This window comes from Echinops telfairi, unplaced genomic scaffold (genome assembly GCF_000313985.2).
Source record: "Echinops telfairi isolate 266 unplaced genomic scaffold, ASM31398v2 ScPeMD7_7469;HRSCAF=8507_0, whole genome shotgun sequence".
NCBI classification, from domain to species: Eukaryota; Metazoa; Chordata; class Mammalia; order Afrosoricida; family Tenrecidae; genus Echinops; species Echinops telfairi.
This window is the reverse complement of record NW_022111372.1, coordinates 10,980,449-10,997,595: the sequence shown is the minus strand read 5'-3', so window position 1 is coordinate 10,997,595 and position 17,147 is coordinate 10,980,449. Positions and strand designations below refer to the sequence as shown.

The 17,147-nt window shown below is 37.1% G+C and overlaps 1 pseudogene; it reads left to right on the top strand.

Annotated features, from left to right (window-relative positions):
• Positions 1 to 3,515: 3,515 nt before the first annotated feature.
• LOC101642075 lies at positions 3,516 to 16,746 on the top strand (annotated as a pseudogene).
• Positions 16,747 to 17,147: the final 401 nt, after the last annotated feature.

Genomic DNA, 17,147 nt, shown 5'->3' with positions numbered 1-17,147 from the left:
GCAGCAATCAAGTTTGAAGGACACATTGCATTGGGTGAATCTGCAACACAGTTCCGTTTAAAATGTTGGAAAGAAAGCAAAGATGTTACTTTGATGTGGTGCGCCTGACCCAAGCCATGTTATTTTAAATTGCTTCACATGTATGTGAAAGCTGGACATAGAATGAAGAAGACCAAATTAATGCATTTCAATGAATGCATTTCAATTATGGTTCTGGTAAAGAATCGTAAAGTACCACCGACTACTAAGAGAACAAACAAATCTGTCTTGGTACAAGTACAGACAGAACACTTTCATTAGAGGCAAGGATGGTGAGACATCATTATACATATTTTGCATGTTGTCAGCAGAGACCAGTGTCTGAAAAGGACCTACTTGGTAAAATCAGCCAGTGTATAAAAAGGAAGCTCCTCAGTGAGATGGGTTGCCACAGTGACCAGAACAATGGGTTTAAGCCTAACAATTATCAGGATTGTGCAACACAACGCAATATTTTGTTCTGCTCTACAGGGATTCCAGCTAGGAGTTAGAATTGGCTCAATGGCACCTCACAGTAACACAAAAACGATGACATTGAGCATTCTTTTAGAACTTTACTTGTTAGCATTTTGGGGGGCGGGTGTGATGAAGGATAGCTATTCAAGTCCTTTGTTCCCTTTTTAAGTGGGCTGCTTGTTCTCATGTTGTTATGTTATAAGATTATTTTATATATTTGCATGTATTCATAGCTTCCCAATTTAGGTTAATATGACCCTTCCTATCACTAATAATATTTTGGACCTGACATGTCATGAAGTGTGCAGCACAGCCTAGGGTGGCTCATATAGTCTCCACTAAATACACAATTGCATACTGATTGGTCCTTATACTAATAATGGGTGGTGGATTAGTGACTGATTTGCCTAATTTAACACTGCTGATTTAGCCTTTAAAGACAGCTCAGCCATGCAGTGTGTATTAGATTCAATAACACTTCTTATACCGATGCTTACTTTCCCTTCATTCAGTAATTGACAGCTTTCTTTTCATTTTTTAAATTATGGTATTCTCTTTCTGATTTTCAAATCATCCCTTAGCTCAAACAGGAAGATCCTTAATGTCCATCTCATCACACACACACACACACACACCATTTTTGTCCCACATTTCAAGTTCTTTGTCCCAGAGCCCACATTCCTCCTAGTCCACTAGTGTTTCCTCCCAATTCTTTTTCACAGATCTATATGGTTAAGGTATAAAATTCAATAGGAAAATCACATCAAGAAGGGTTGTCAGTCATTTCCACAATCAAAGTTGGAACCTTTTCTTCCTTATTTTACCCACTGGTGTTCACTCCATATTTCCCGCACTCTTCCCTTCCACTTCCCTAGGCAGTCATTAATTCAGCTACTATCTTCATAAATTCACCCATGCTGACTTCCTTATACAGGAAAACATGCAAAACAAAGAGAAAAAAAGGGCCGGATCTCAATTTTAGGTTTTTCTTTAGAATATTCCTAATTTTCATCCAGTTTCCTATGTCCCATATGTTCTTTCCACTTTTATTTTTATTTTGGTCTTTTTTTGTGCTGGAGTTTAAATAAATTCAAAATAAAATATTTGATCACATATGCATATGAAAATACATTAATTTTACCCAGATAGTTTATTATTTATTTGGCTAGGTCTAGAATTACAAGTTAAACCTCTTGTGCATTCAGGCATCTTTTCAGGGAAGTTACTATGATCGTTAATGGTATTTTTATATGCCTTCTAATAGGTTTCTATTAATATTGCTTGATTTTATTTTAAAACAGTATGCATACTGAATTATGATTATAATTTAAACAAATATTTCAGTGAATGTGTACAAACTGAACACATTTGAGTAGCTTGCTAGGTTTCACTTTACTTTTATATTCTCTTAAACCAGTTAATATACATACTTCAGCGGTTCTCAAACTATGGGTCACGCCTCCTTTGGGTTTCAAATGACCCTTTTACAGTGGTCGTCCAATCCATAACAGTAGCAAAATTACAGTGATGAAGTAGCATCAAAAATATTTTTATGGTTGGGGGGTCACTACCACATGAGTAACTGTAGTAAAGGGTTGTGACATTAGGAAGGTTGAGGACCACTATAATCAGTACACTGAATTTCATGGTGCATGTCTTGATATAATATATTGTTTTTTCTGTTCATGTGTGTGTCTGTATTCCTTCAACCTAGGAATTCACAATATACAACCAAGATTTTTTTTAAGTGCACTGGTCCACTGTCACTCAACAGTGCTCGTTGTGCTCCAGAGAATCGCAATGATGGAAAGAACAATTCAGACAACTGAATGGGTGAATACTTTCAAATTCAGTACAATTCACATAGGAAAATAGTGGATGAAGCCACTGACATTCTTTTCAATCCATGACGTCCACAAAAATACTGATGTAGCTAGAATACTGTGAGGATTGTGGAAGCAAAATGCATAATTATCTATTAGAGAATGTAAAGTGTCCAAAGTTAGTGAGAAAAGCACCACTTCTGAATTGGCACAGACCTCGCAGAATATCTCAAATACCTTGACCTGCTTTTATGTGTCTACAGAAACCATGTAGAGATATTTCATTATTTTACTTATTTTAGGCAGGATCACCCATTCCAAGAACTCTGGAGGCAGTGTGCAGAATGGCCGCTTGCTTAACATCAAGCCTTTAAGACCCCAGACACTATATCTTTTTATAGCTGGGCACAATCCGCCTTCTTCACCACGGTTGCTTATGCACTGTTTTGTCTTCAGTGATTATGTCGGGAGGGTGAGCATCACCGATTTGTTAGAACAAAGTGTTCTTGTAATGAGGGAGGGTAGGAGCAGAACCCTGAAGCCTGTCCACTATCTCAGTGTACTGCCATATAAATATATGTACATAGTTCAATACCTCTATTTTTGTGGATTAATGCATTTGCATCTATACACATCTATGCTTATACCTCTATTCATTACTTTGCTTCCTAAGTCCCTCCTCTGTTTTCTTTTACCTTCCTCCTGCCCTACCATCATTTCCCCCCTAAGAACTTCCTCTTAGTCAGTTTGCCTTTGCTCTCACACCCCCAGGATCTCTATCTCCTCCTTGTTGTTGTCTCTAATTCTCTAGTTGTTCTTTTGCCTGTGGCGCTGCCTGCTCACTGCATCCTTTCCGTGCTGCCCTCACCCCCTAAGTCCTCCCGAGACTATTGGTCCAGATGCTTTCTTCTCCGGCTTGCTTCCCATGCCTATCTTTAAAAAGAAGGCAAGCCGCCTATGACATAGACCAAACAAAAAGAAAACAAAAGACTGAAAGAAGAAAAGGAGAGAAAAAAAAAGGAGAAAAAATATACATAATTCCAGGTCTCTTCACTAACCTTCATGACTATCTCCCCACTGGTTATGGGGGGGCTGTCCCTCCCAGCCTGAAGTCCATTTTGGGGGATCTTCAGGGGCTTCATAGCTTTGCTTTGCTCCAGTTGCTGGTCTGTTATGTTCCCTTCTTGGTTCGCCGCGATGCAGGGGGTTCAGACTGCGCTCAATCCCTACCATGTGATCCCAGAATTGTCCTCTGTTGCAGTCTGCTCCAGTAAGGGGACAACATGACAGGAACTGTTTGGGCCTCACCATCCCCTCAGTGTCCTAGCAGCTCCCTGCAGGGATGTCGTCCTCTGGGCCTGGTGTGCCAGCATGGTGTCCAGTCCAGCTGTCCCTTTCTCTTCTTCCTTCCTGGTCTGCTTCTGTGTGGGCATGGCATGTTGGCTCCTCTCCCAAGCCTGTAGGTTTAGAGCATGAAAAGAGATGGTCACTGGGCTGGCCCCAAACAGAGCCAATCTGACCCCATCCCTAGAAATATGGGTGACAGAGAACAAGTTTTCCATGTTCTTGATTTTTTCCCCCCAGAATAAGCTCCTGGGATATTTCTGTGTCTACTGAGATTATCTTCCAAAATTTTCCCTTTGGAGTTCTCAAGAATAGTTAACATAGCCTATGAATTTAACTACACAGTAGAACCCCGGACCTTGACACTAATCTGTCAAGAAGGAGCGTCAAGATGTGATGCAGTTGAATTCTGAATCATTTTTTCCCATAAGAAATAACTGAAAATGGATTAATCCATTCTCGACCACCACGTTTTTATTCTAACCTTGCCTTTTTATACAAAATATTACACAAAAATTTCAAAGTAAATAAGTTTAGAGTTAAATTATATAATTTAAATAAGAAACACAACATTTAAACAGTTTTCAACAACTACAGTATGGCCCATATCTTGAGATTGATGAGGATCTGAGTCTGTAGACACAGATGTAGAGAGGAGGTATGCAGAGAGAAGCATTGTTTGGAAGGGGAATCCCCTTCCATAAAAATCTAATGGTAGCTGCTGTTCAGGAGTTCTCCCCAACCCACCCACCTCCCGACCCCTTCTTTGCCTTTTTTCAGTAGTGTCTAGCTGGCTTTCTCTAAAAAAAAAAAAAAAATTTAATATGTTCTGATGTTGGCATTTCCTTAACTATTTTCTAAAAGGGTTTACTAAATTATCAGCAAAAATGTTGATAACATGGTCAACCAGTTCCTTATCATGATAATTATTTTCAAAAAATTCTTCCTTAGGACCATGTTGTTTTATCTAAAAAGCAGTACAAAAAACAACAACACAGAAACTAAGAAAATTATATCAAAACACTTGGAATACACTCGCAAAAGATTTAAACAATTCCAACTAAGGCTGAGTGACTTAAATACAAGCTGCTTTTGTTTACCAAAATCATGTGCATCGGGTTGGATTCTGATGAGTTGTTTGAGCTCAAATGCAAGTTGTCTCAACATTTCACGCCGTATCCAATTATGTCGAGTACTGAGGCGGTCGAGACTGGGGTTCTACTGTAATCTTCTGAGTTGAACTCTCTGCCTTGAATTTAATTGGCCCAGCAGTTCAGAATATATAGTTTTAAATGGACCTTTTTTAGAGGCAACCTAATGAAACTAAGAGAAGTGACTCCCTAGAAGAACTTGTCCATAGTCATCACAGCAACATTTTAACGCACATTTCATTTGGAATGGACTCATTCATGTCTGAGCTTTAAACCTAATATTTTTGAATTTTTTATTTCACCTTTACACACATATACACATAGCCCTGTTACATAGATGTCCCTATGAGAATCATTTAGTATACAAAAAATAAACAACTGTCTCAAATGAAACTGACAGTCAATAAAAAATGTTGAAAGAGTAATCATTAAATTAAGCAATATGCATTCATTAGTGATCTAGATAAGAAAAGTTTAAATGAAATATAATCTGAAGGAACTTTGAGGTGCATCGTAGTAAGACATGAGTTTTTCTTGAAGAGACTATACGTAGATTTGTGTATGTTATTAGTAATTCTGATGAGAGTTCAGAAAGAATTTGGAACTTTGGAACTATAATGATAGCTTCCTTTTTACAAGCAGAATATTATAAAAAATGTGGTCATTAAATATGATTCTATTGAAACTAAAAGGAAATGATGAACATATGATTGAATATTAAGGGGGGAAAGCAAAGCTTTTGTGCAGTGGCAAAAATTGTCTGAATTATGTTCAGATTATGTTAGTGGATGCTGAAATTTTAACTGATAGATTCAGTCACTTGGTCGAGAAAAATTCTAAGCAAGACTAAAGAGGTTGATTGATTTCTCCTTGAAGCTTGTGAAAAATTGAGAGATGAAAGATATGGACATAAAAATGAACTGTACAGGTGACCTTTGGGTATAACAGGAATTGTGGAGCCATATACTGCATCTTTAAGTCCGTGCATGAGGAGACCAAGCAGCAGATGACCAATAATTTAATCCATCAACCAATATGCCGGCTCCTGATTTTGAAATGAAAGAGCAGTGGAAGAAATAATGGAAAGAGAAACAAACGTTAACACTGAAAGAGCTTACAAGATAAGGCAGCATACCAATTCATGACATTCTCATGCTTTATGGTTACAGCAGTTCTGTTTGCATGAAGAAGATGAGGGGAAGGAGGAAGAGGAGAAAAAGTGGCAAAGATGAAAAGCACGCTGCTAATGATGACCAGTGTTGCTGTAGTGGAGACAATAAAGAAGGAAACAGAAAGGACTTATCCAGTCAAAAGGATGCAGCTCAGTCTTCCAATAATGATCTCTCACAATCTCTTGTTTCTCAAGAAGCCCAGGAAATAATTTGCCTACATTGATGCAAATACAACAGAGAAATAGAGCAAGAATCTGAAGAAGATGAAAATTTCATTTCATCAGAAACTGGAAAAATTAGATAATGGTGTGTTCCATGCTTCAAGCAGAGATTCCAGTAGGCATTTCTGGATACAAAGAAGAGGAATAAGTATTTGAAAAATCATGATCAGCTCCTTTGGAATGCTGCACATTTAGTAGAAGACAACGTGATTGCATTTCTTAAGGATACATGTAGAAGAACAGGCGATGAGAATGTTAGAAGCACGATAGTGACCAGGCTTTATATGAATGGGTTAAGTGGGTTTTGATTCAGAAGAAGTGTTGAGAAGATTAAGAACTAGTGTAAAAGCCGCTAGAGATGGATTATCTGTTTGGACATAGGAAGAATGTAAAAACTTTGAACTAAGGCTGAAGGTTTATGGAAATATTTTATTAGATTCAGTTTAAAAAGTGCAAACTTGGTTAGTTTGTGAATGTGTATCATTCTATTACATGTGGAAAAATCTGAAGGTTATAATTTCTTTGCTCAGAAAACTAAATTTGGAAAGAAGAAATATAATCTCCATCCTGGTGTAATGAATTACATGAATTGGCATATAGATAAAAATTAAAGTGGTGCTTCTAGGCAAGCATAATCCAACTGCCTCAAATATTAGTAATAGCCAGTCTTGGGGGGGGGGGGAAATTACCCCAAATTTCTATGTAAGGAAAAAGTAGAGAATTCTGCAATTAAGCATGATGATAGGCTTCCCCCCCCCCACATTTGCTCTAAGCATTAGTAATCAAAGTGGTTTCTCATCTAATGAACGAGGTGAAATATTAGATGTAACAATTGAAGGATTATATGTTAATTGGACAACTAGTGGAAATAAGGACCATTTCACATAGATACAGACGACAGTGGTTATGAAACAGAGAACCTTAACACTGACCCAAAGCTTGATGATCTAACTGCATGGAATAAAGGTTATTTGGTGAAGAAAAATGGAAAGCACTGCCAAAAGGTATATAGTAATGGGGGAATTCCAGGTTCTCCATGGACAAATAGAGGAACTTGAAATTTTAGATGACTAAATTTTAGATCAAATCATTTTTACTTTGATTAGAGTAAATTCTAGTGTGAATTAAATTTTCAGAATTAATGAGTTACCTTAAAAGTTAATTATTCTCAGATGCGAAGCTATTTCTATGTAGACACTGGACGGTGTGATAGCTGAGCTGTTTCTAGGATGGCCTCTTTATCCTGGTGCTTCAGAAATTGATCAGATTTTGTTACATTTCACCAACACAAGGCCTGCCCGTTGAGTGTCTTCTCAGTGCTGGGACAAAAATGACTCGGGTTTTCAACCAAGATCCCAATTTTGGGTACCCAATATGAAGGCAAAAGACACCTGAAGAACATGAACTGGAGACAGGAATAAAATCAAAAGAAGTTCAAAAGTACATTTTTCATTGTTTTTACAACATGGCTCAGGTGAATGTCGAGAGACGAAGAGACAAGTTGGCCAAGAAGTCATTGAAGGGAATACATCGAGCTCTTTGAAAAAAAAGCTAAGAATTGATGCAGATAATAAAATTATTCCTCTGAAAACTCTTAGCCATCAATTTGTGACAATGACTCGGCTTCTGGATTTTCCACATAGCAATCATGTTAAATCTTCTTTTAAGAATACAGAGATCTGCAAGCGAAGGGTCCACATGTAGGATATTGTGCGTCAGATCAAGAACCCTTTCACTACTCCTGCGGCTCCCATTACAAGCACAAATCTGACCATGAGCTTCAGCAACCAGCTCAATACAGTGCATAATCAGGCCCGTGTTCTAGCCTCCAGTTCTCTTTCTCTAGTTAATTCAGATGTCTCCCTACTAAAGCACCAGTCTGCTCTGTACCCATCATCTGCAGCACCAGTTCCTGGAGTTGCCCAGTAGGGTGTTTCCTTGCAGCCGGGAACCACCCAGATTTACACTCAGACAGCTCCATTACAACAAACATTTATCATGTGTCCACCTACATTACAAAGATCCCTGATGGCACTGTGGAATCAGCATTGGGCTGTTAACCACAGGGTTAGCAGTTCAGACCCACCAACATCCTCTTCCAGGGGAGAAAGAGGAAACTGCTGCTATAAAGATTCATAGTGTCAGAAACCCTATGTAGGGCTGCTATCCTTGAAAATTGAATCAGCTCCCCCCACTATCATGACCCCGGTTCTGCCTTACATATCTGAATAGACCAGAGCATGTACACTGGTACAGATAAGAACTCTTGACATACAGAATCCAAGACAGATAAACCCATCAGGAACAAAAATGGGAGTATTGATACCATGAGGGTAGTGAGAAGGTGGGGGAAGAAAGGGGGAACCAATTACAATGATCTACTTACAACCCCACCCACAAGCACACACAGGGTGATGAACAACAGAAACATGGGTGAAGGGGGACAGTAGATGGTGCAAGATATGAAAATAATAATAATTTATAATTTATCAAGGGTTCATAAAGGCGGGAGGGTGGGGGAGGGAGGAAAAAAAATGAGCTGATACCAAGGGCTCAAGTAGAAAAGGATGACAACAGCATTTGTACAAATGTGCTTGACACAATGGCTACATGGATTGATATAAGAGCTGTAAGAGCCCCCAATAATATTATTTTTTAAAGTTAATTTCCCTGAAAAAACTGTTTATAATTTGAATTAAGCTTAGCTTTAAGGAATATGTTTTCATAATTCTGCCTTTTGCAGAATTTTTTTTTTTTTTACTTTTGAACTGTCAACTTGTAAGGACATAACCTAAATAAGCTTGAATGAACTAATATGTACCTTTGCACGTACTGTATCAAACATAAAATTTCACTACATGGTGTGTTTTTTTGCTTAGATTCATGTAGAAAAAAACCCGACCTTCAAATTTTCATTTAATATCAATTTTTCTAAGTTATCTTAATATCATTAATGTCAAATTAACCTTTGTAATACACATGGTTTCCCACCATACAAATTAAGTGTCATCACTAAGGAGACGCTTATGAATTCTGAAAGTCATGCTAACATTTTTTTCATACCTAAACCAAACTCTGTGCAATTGCGTCACTGTTGACCCATGGCGACCCCATGTGGGATTTTCCTTGGATTCAGACTGCCGACTAAAAGGATTGCAGCCCAATTCCTAGCCAATACACCAGCCAGGCTCCTTAAATGTTTTAAAAAAATAAACCATGTGTATGTAACATTTTTGACCTCCATGAAGTCTTTTTGTATTATTATCTGGCCTTAACAAACACATTCTTTACTTTTTGAGATTATTCGTAGGCTTTGAAAAAAATTTACAGTACACATGTCTGATTGAACGTATTCTCCTATCTTAATGCAAAAACCCCAAACCAAAGTCATTGTCATCAACTCAATTCTGACACACAGCAGCCCTGTGGGCCGGAGTAAACTGCCCCTGTGGGTTTCCGAGACTGTCAGTGTCTACAAAGAAAACCTTCTCTTTCTCCGTACAGCGGCTGGTGATTTCAAATTGAGATTTTAGTTAGCAGCTGAATTTATAATCCATTAGGCCACTGGGGCTTCACTTTAATTCAAAAGATTGTATGATTTTCTTAATTTGTACAGTTGGTCAACTTTTATGAGAGGAATTCATATTCTAAATTTGCCAGACTTAGAATTTTATTTAGCTAAGGCTTCACTAATTTTTAAATGTGTGGTAATTAAGTTGTGTTTCTTACCCAGGTGGCAAATGCATTCATAAAAAATTTTGAAAAAAAATCCTCCCCCCCTCCTATTTTCTATGTAAGGAAAAGTAGTTTGAGAATTCTGAAATTAAGCATGATTGTAGCCTTTTTTTACGTTTGCTATAATTTTCCAAGTTATTTTTGAAGAAGACAAGTTGAATGCCATAGTAAGTGTGAATGTATCAAGCTGACCAGAATTCTGTTCGCTTATGCTTATGTACATCAAAAAATTTCCACTTTTACATTAAATAAACTGGAAAAAAAATCAAATGTGATTAGATAATGGCATATAAAAGGAATAAGCATTGGCAGGCAACCATATTGGCTTTCTGTGGCATAAGTAATGAATTTAGAATCTTTTTTATATCATTTTATTAGGAGTTCATACAACTCTTATCACAATCCACACATACATCAATTGTGTAAAGCACCTAGAGAAACAAATTCAGAAACAAATGTGTATAGGAAAGAGCTTTAAATAAAGCTTTAAATAAAGAGTAATTGTCCATTAAGAAAACATCCCAGCCTAGTCCAGATCAAGTCCATAAGTCCAATATTACCTCATATGTCCAATACTAGTCCATAAATTCCTCTTTAGACTCATGCAGCCATGCAATAATACCAAATACAGGAAGATTACAAGCCAGTGCGTGGACAGTCTTAAGGATTCAGTGGCAGTAGAAGCATCTCAGTGCCAGCAAGGGTCGTCATGTGGTTCCTCCAGCTGCTAGGGATCTGGCTGCATCAGCATAGCTCCATCATGATCATCATCAGTAATGTCTCACAGGGAGTGAGTGTGTGTCCCACCTTCAGTGAGCTATTTATCTCTTTAGCGCCTCCAAATTAGGTCATCAAGCTGTGACCTGATTGACAGGCTAAACTCCACCCCTTCACTCTTGACAACAGATTATGTAACCTCCACATTTTTCAAAATCTTTCAAATATAATTCTGTTTATCAGGTTTTCAAAATGAAAACCAAAAGTCTTTATAAGTAAAGGTTTAAAATAATTATTAGTTACACAGCAACCATTGCCAAGTCTGGTTACAAATAGGATTATTCTTTAGCCTTGTAAAAAATGTAATTTACTTTTAGAACACAATTGTTATTTAAAACATAGTTTTATACAGCTGATAGAACAACCTATATCCAAACTGTAATAAAATATTTTTAACTACTATTTCCTTTTTTTAATCATGCAGTCAGGCATACCCTGTGTGTTACTGTAAATGAACGGAGACACAGAGGAACGAGTAGCACATGGAACAAATCTGTAAAACATCAGAGGGCTATAGCTCGCTCAGGCATGTAGCAAGGAACTGAGCTGTGTCCGCTATTTATTTGTGGTCCTCTATTTATTTGTGTTCAAGTTTAGGAATATGTGACTGGTTACATTTACTCAAATTATTTTTAAGTGAAAAAATGACTTTCTCAAAACTACATTATCTAAGAAAACAAGTCATCTGGTGGTGTAAAGACACAATCTATAAAGCAAAGAACAAGGACCAAACAAACTCCAGGAATCACACACATACAGGGAATGTTTGCATTTCCTTGAGAATCAACATGATCCGTTTGCAGAACACACTGACCTGAATGTGCGTCATTAAAGCCTTGATTTATATCCAAATTCTGGCTGCACTGTGTTATGAACTGCTTCTATCAGTTCATTTATAACCATCAGCTCAAGAGTAAAAATCTTTTTCTTTTTTTTCAGAATTGCTGTGATTTATGTTAAGAAAAAAGTTTATGTTTATGTTTTTCTTTTATTTTTATAAATAAATTTATTAAGGGTTCTTAAAACTCTTATAACAAGCCATAAATCAATTATATCAAGCACATTTGTACATATTTTGCCTCATTAACCCTTGATAAATTATAAATTATTATTATTTTCATATCTTACATGAACTGCTGTCTCCCTTCACTCATGTTTCTATTGTTTAACCCTCTGTGTAGTGGGGAACGGTGGGAAAGAGGGTTATATGTTGATCATTGCAATTGGTTCCCCTTTTCTCCCCATTTTCTTTCTCCCATTTCCCTAACCTCATGGTATCACTACTCTCATTACAGTTCCTGAGGGGGTTATCTGTCCTGGATTCCTTGTGTTGAGAACTCTTATCTGTACCAGTGTACATGCTCTGGTCTACTCTAATTTGGAAGGTAGAGCTGGGGTCATGATAGTGGGAGGAAGGAAGCATTTAGAAACTACCTGAATGTTATGTGTTTCGTTGGTTTATATTTCACCCTGCCTAACATGTTCCTTCCTTGTGACCCTTCTGTCAGGGGATGTCCAATTTTCTACAGATGAGTTTTTGTATTCACTCCAACCCCCCTAATTTGCATCAATACAATTGTTCGGGGTCTTCTGGTGCCTGAAACCTAATCCCATCGACATTTCATGATCACACAGTCTAGTGTGCTTCTTCCATGTGGGTTTTGTTGCTTCCCTGCAAGATTGCTGCTTGTTTAATTCCAAGTCTTTAAGACCCCAGCTGCTATGCCTTTTAATAGCCCAGCACTATCAGCTTTCTTCACCACATTTGCTGATGCACCCATTTTGTCTTCAGTGATCTTGTTGGGAAGATGAGAATCACAGAGTGACACGTTTTTAGAACAAAGTGTTCTTGCATTGAGGGAGGACTTGAGCAGAGGTCCAATGTCCATCTGATACCTTGATACTTAACATATAAGTATATGTACATAGATTTATATTCCTATTGCTATACATTAATATATTTACATATATACATGCCTATATTTATACCTCTATATAGACTCAAAGTCTTTTTAAGAGAAAACTTTTTGTGGTTCAATTTATTTTTCCATTCTTTTAAAAAAATTCTACTGGGGGCTCTTACAGTTTATTACAATCCATATATATATATCCATTGTGTTCAACACATCTGTACATATGTTGTCATCATCTTTTTCAAAACATTTTCCTTCTACTTGAGCCCCTGGCATCAGCTCCTGATTTTTTCACCTCTCCCTCCTTCACCTCCCTCCCCCATGTGCCCTTGATAATTTATAAATTCTTATTTTTTTATGTCTTACACTGACCACTACCTTATTTCACCCCCTCTTCAGCTGTCTGTCCCCTGGGCAGGGGCCCATATGTCAATCATTGTAAATGTCTATTACAATTGAATAGAGGCTTGTACTTATAAATTATGGTTTAGGCATTATCCTCCGGCAGTATTATTGCTCACATATGTTCAAATTGCTTCACATCACTGATGTGAACAACTTGTTTTCCCCAAGTAGTGTTAAAAGGCACTTGGCAACACTTGATTTCATGTAATGTACATTCATTTAATCAAGTAAGTCACAGCTTTGGATCGAAGTGTTGAAAATCCCGTTTTTGTTTCCTTTTGCTTGTTGGTTTGTTTCTTTTTACTTAAAACATTAAGTTTCCAAGAAGGGCAATAGCTTTAGCAGAAGCCACAATCTATTTTCTAAATCGAATATCAAATTTTATTAAAATCCAAAGTCTCCTAGTACTTCATCAAAAAAGATCTATAGAAATGTTTAGAAAGAATAGTGGTGGTGTGCTTTGTAGATTGTTGCAATATTAAAGAAAGCATTTTTTATACTTATCTTGAAAGATTATATATATATAATATATATATGCTGGTTTGGGACATTCTTGCATACTTATATCACAGAAACATTTCAAGGAAATGCCCAGGCATGTTTACAAATATGGCATATATATATATATATATACTTGGAATTTTTGCTTTACTTTACCTTTTAAAGTATGCACAATGATTATTTTTTGTCTTACCGTACATCATCCAATATATGCATTCATTTACAGTTCTGATGTTTGTCCCCCTCCGGAGGGGTTATACAATCATCATTGTTATCAGTTCCCCCTTACCCCTTGTCCCCCAGTAATATATAATATAATAATAAGGGTTCCTCGGGGGTAGGATGGTGGAGGGAGGGGATAAAGGCGAGCTTGTATCAAGGAGTTCTAGAAGAAAGAAAATGTTTTGGAAAAGTGTGGTAGCAATTGTACAATACTGCTTGCTGTAATTGAACTATGGAATGTCATAACATCTTTAAGAGCTGCCGATAAAATGATTTTTTAAAAAAGCATGCACAATGAAGGACATTCCACTTTGTACTACACGATGCTGAGTTTTTCATAAAGAAATATTTGGCTGTATTTGATGTTTACACAAATATTTCACATAGTGCTTTGTTCATCATAATGCAACCACTATATCTTGATATATCACCACACTATAAAATTATAGAATTGTCAAGAGATTAATTTGCTTAAAATTTAGTATATGTCATAACTCTTTGATTCTTGATAAATTGAATTGGGAAATGTTTGTGAATAGTTGCTTAGTCTCTCTCGTCCCCATCCCTCCCCCAAGCTATGTGCTATCATTTTCATTTAGAATAATTTCTAGGCGCATTTTCTTTTTTTTTTTTTTTCAAATAGAGTACAGAATCTACAACTCAGCCCAGCAAATCTTTTGAGTTTTAATAGATATTTGAAGTAATATTTAAATATGCATTTAAAATTTTAATTCTATGATCTCAAATTTTTTTCAAAGTAATTTTGTACTGTAACTATAATTCCCATCTCCCATCTTCTTTCTGCCAATCTCAATATGTTTATTGAAATATATTGAAATGTATTTGTCTACACAATGTTTTGTGAATAATTTTCATTAGATTTAAAGTTTTTAATTCACTGTTTACAATGCAAATATATGACATCTGTAGCTTTTGAAACTCATAAACATATTACATGAAGATGTTTTTTAATGGTTCCTTGCCCCTTTTACCTATCTTCAGTGGTTTTCTTCTTGTCTTTTTATTTTTTTTAAATCGATAGGATATCATTTATTTTGTAGACCTCTATTCACCTTGTTCCTCTTCCTCTGGACTATATATTACAAATAAATGGTTTATTTATTTTGCAATGCAAGAAAAAATATATGACAAGAACTCAAAGATTTGGTGAATTCTGTTGTACAAACTGAAGAAGGTACTTTGGAAAAACTTTCAATAAAGACATGCTTAGTAATTGTCTATAGGTCATCAAATTGCCAGGATAGTAACTAGGTTTCAAGTATCTACTGTCTTTCAATAAAAGGAAATAGCCATCCTTGGAACAGTTAGGAGATAAGCAGAGCTATTGGAGGGAGCATGGCAAGCAGAGGATTCCATCGAAAAACCTAGAAACATTATTATTGGTTTCACAGAATCAGAGTTACCACCAACTCATCTGGAGTATGAAGCTACTCCAGAGGAGCCTAAAGAATAAGTCTTTCGTGCAAATGTTGTGAGCTGCCGTGCTATAAGCTCAGGAAGATGGGTCAGGAGCACTATTCTATATTGAGGAAGCAAAACTGATATGCCAAGGGCTAGGAGAACACACTTGTCTAGTGCTGAGGGAGTAGTGTCATCACTCAAATGGACTAGAAAAATTGAGTCTACCCCAACCTAAACCCTGAGATGTCCGCTGAGTGTATATAAATGATGGGACTAACTTGTACTACCAAGGGGCTTCCACGTAAAATATAGAAAGTATCACCAAAACACAAATTCCAGACAGTTGGACACAAATTCCAGACAGTTGGTCCTTTGTAAAATGGTCATTAACAAAAGAGGAAAATTTTTAAGCCTTGAGATGTAATTTGTTTTACTGATTTGGGACTTTCTTGTTGTCCATTAACCATTTTTTTCTTATTATTTTTCCTATTTGTAATGATAATCCTTTTCCTATGTGGGGCAATATCATGTGAGTGAAATTTAACCTCCTCTTTATAGAGAAGAATTCATCTCCATAGTAACCTAAGGCCAGTTGCCACAAGGCAGAGGTGAGACATGCCTCCACACCCCATTTATTTTTGTCCTATTATGGCACTAACAAATCCTCCTGTAGCACTCTACTCTGCTGAGTTCAATCATCTGTTATGATGGTGACACAAAACTTACAGACAGTACTTATGATGATACAAATCCATTAGGGAGATTAACAAGGATTAAAAAGCATTACAGCATAGAGGAATTCCTTTCTCTGGTACTAGGCCTCTAAGAAAAGTAATCAATTGTCCTCTCTCCAGGTCCGGCAAGCATTACAAAGCTCTTCAGCTCTCAGAAATGCCTAAAGGGCATTGCATTCTGCAAGCCAGCCTCATTCTTGATGGCACTCAGCTTTACCCAATTTTGTGGGCCAAGAAGCCCACCACTCAGTTTCGTGGTTCCAGCACTGTTCCTCTGTTCTGTCTCCTTGTCTTGGAGCTGCTCTCCTGTTTGCTCTCCTGATCTCAGTGCTATCCCTTGTGGTGTTCTGTTACCTCTGTCAGTTCACACAGGCTTATTGCAACTGTTCCACTGGGAGCCCCTTCCTTCTTAATGTTAATGGGATCCTCTCTGCTTCTCAGATGGTTCACTTTTATACACAGGAGTATGACAAAACTGACCAACCCCAGAGTTAGAGTATTTTCATACTCCCACTCACTCATTGAGTGGGATTTACAAAGACTATGAATTAAAGCATAATACCAAGCAATTTTGGTTCATCAAATTGTGATTGTTCTTTTCACTTTTGTGTTTTGTGAGCTGGTAACTTGTATTTTCTATTTACAGATTCACAGAAGTTGAGACTTTTGTACCAGTATAAAACACTTCCAGTCATACTTGATCCTGATGATCTACAAGATAATATTTTAGATTTAGAGATGATACTGGAATTACAGGATTCTAACTCCGGAATTGGTCAATTTTTCCATTCCCTGACTATTAGAAAACCATATCAGAACCAGGATCAGTGATTCCCATGGCTGCCAAGCAAGAAAAGCCACCAGTAGAATATGTGTGATATCAATGCCTAAAGTGGCAAAGGAAGTAGAGGCAACAGGGGTGAGCCACTGAGACGGTGAGACTTAACAAAAGAGCTATCCCTAAATAGAATAGAAGAATTGTGCCAGATAGACCATGAGATGGTGAGGCAGAACAACAGGTGGAATTCTTGGCTCAGGTAAGCAACGGCCAAGGGACCATATGACTGAGAACCTGGACCAGAGAGAGGCTAGGCTGCTGACTGTGGAGCCTATGGTGGATGAATCAAAGACTGGATTAAAGACCGAGTCTCTAATATTTTTAAGGCCTCAAATATTAACTTGTTAACCTGTTAAATTCTCTAATAAACTCTCATCATCATGAGTATTGTCTG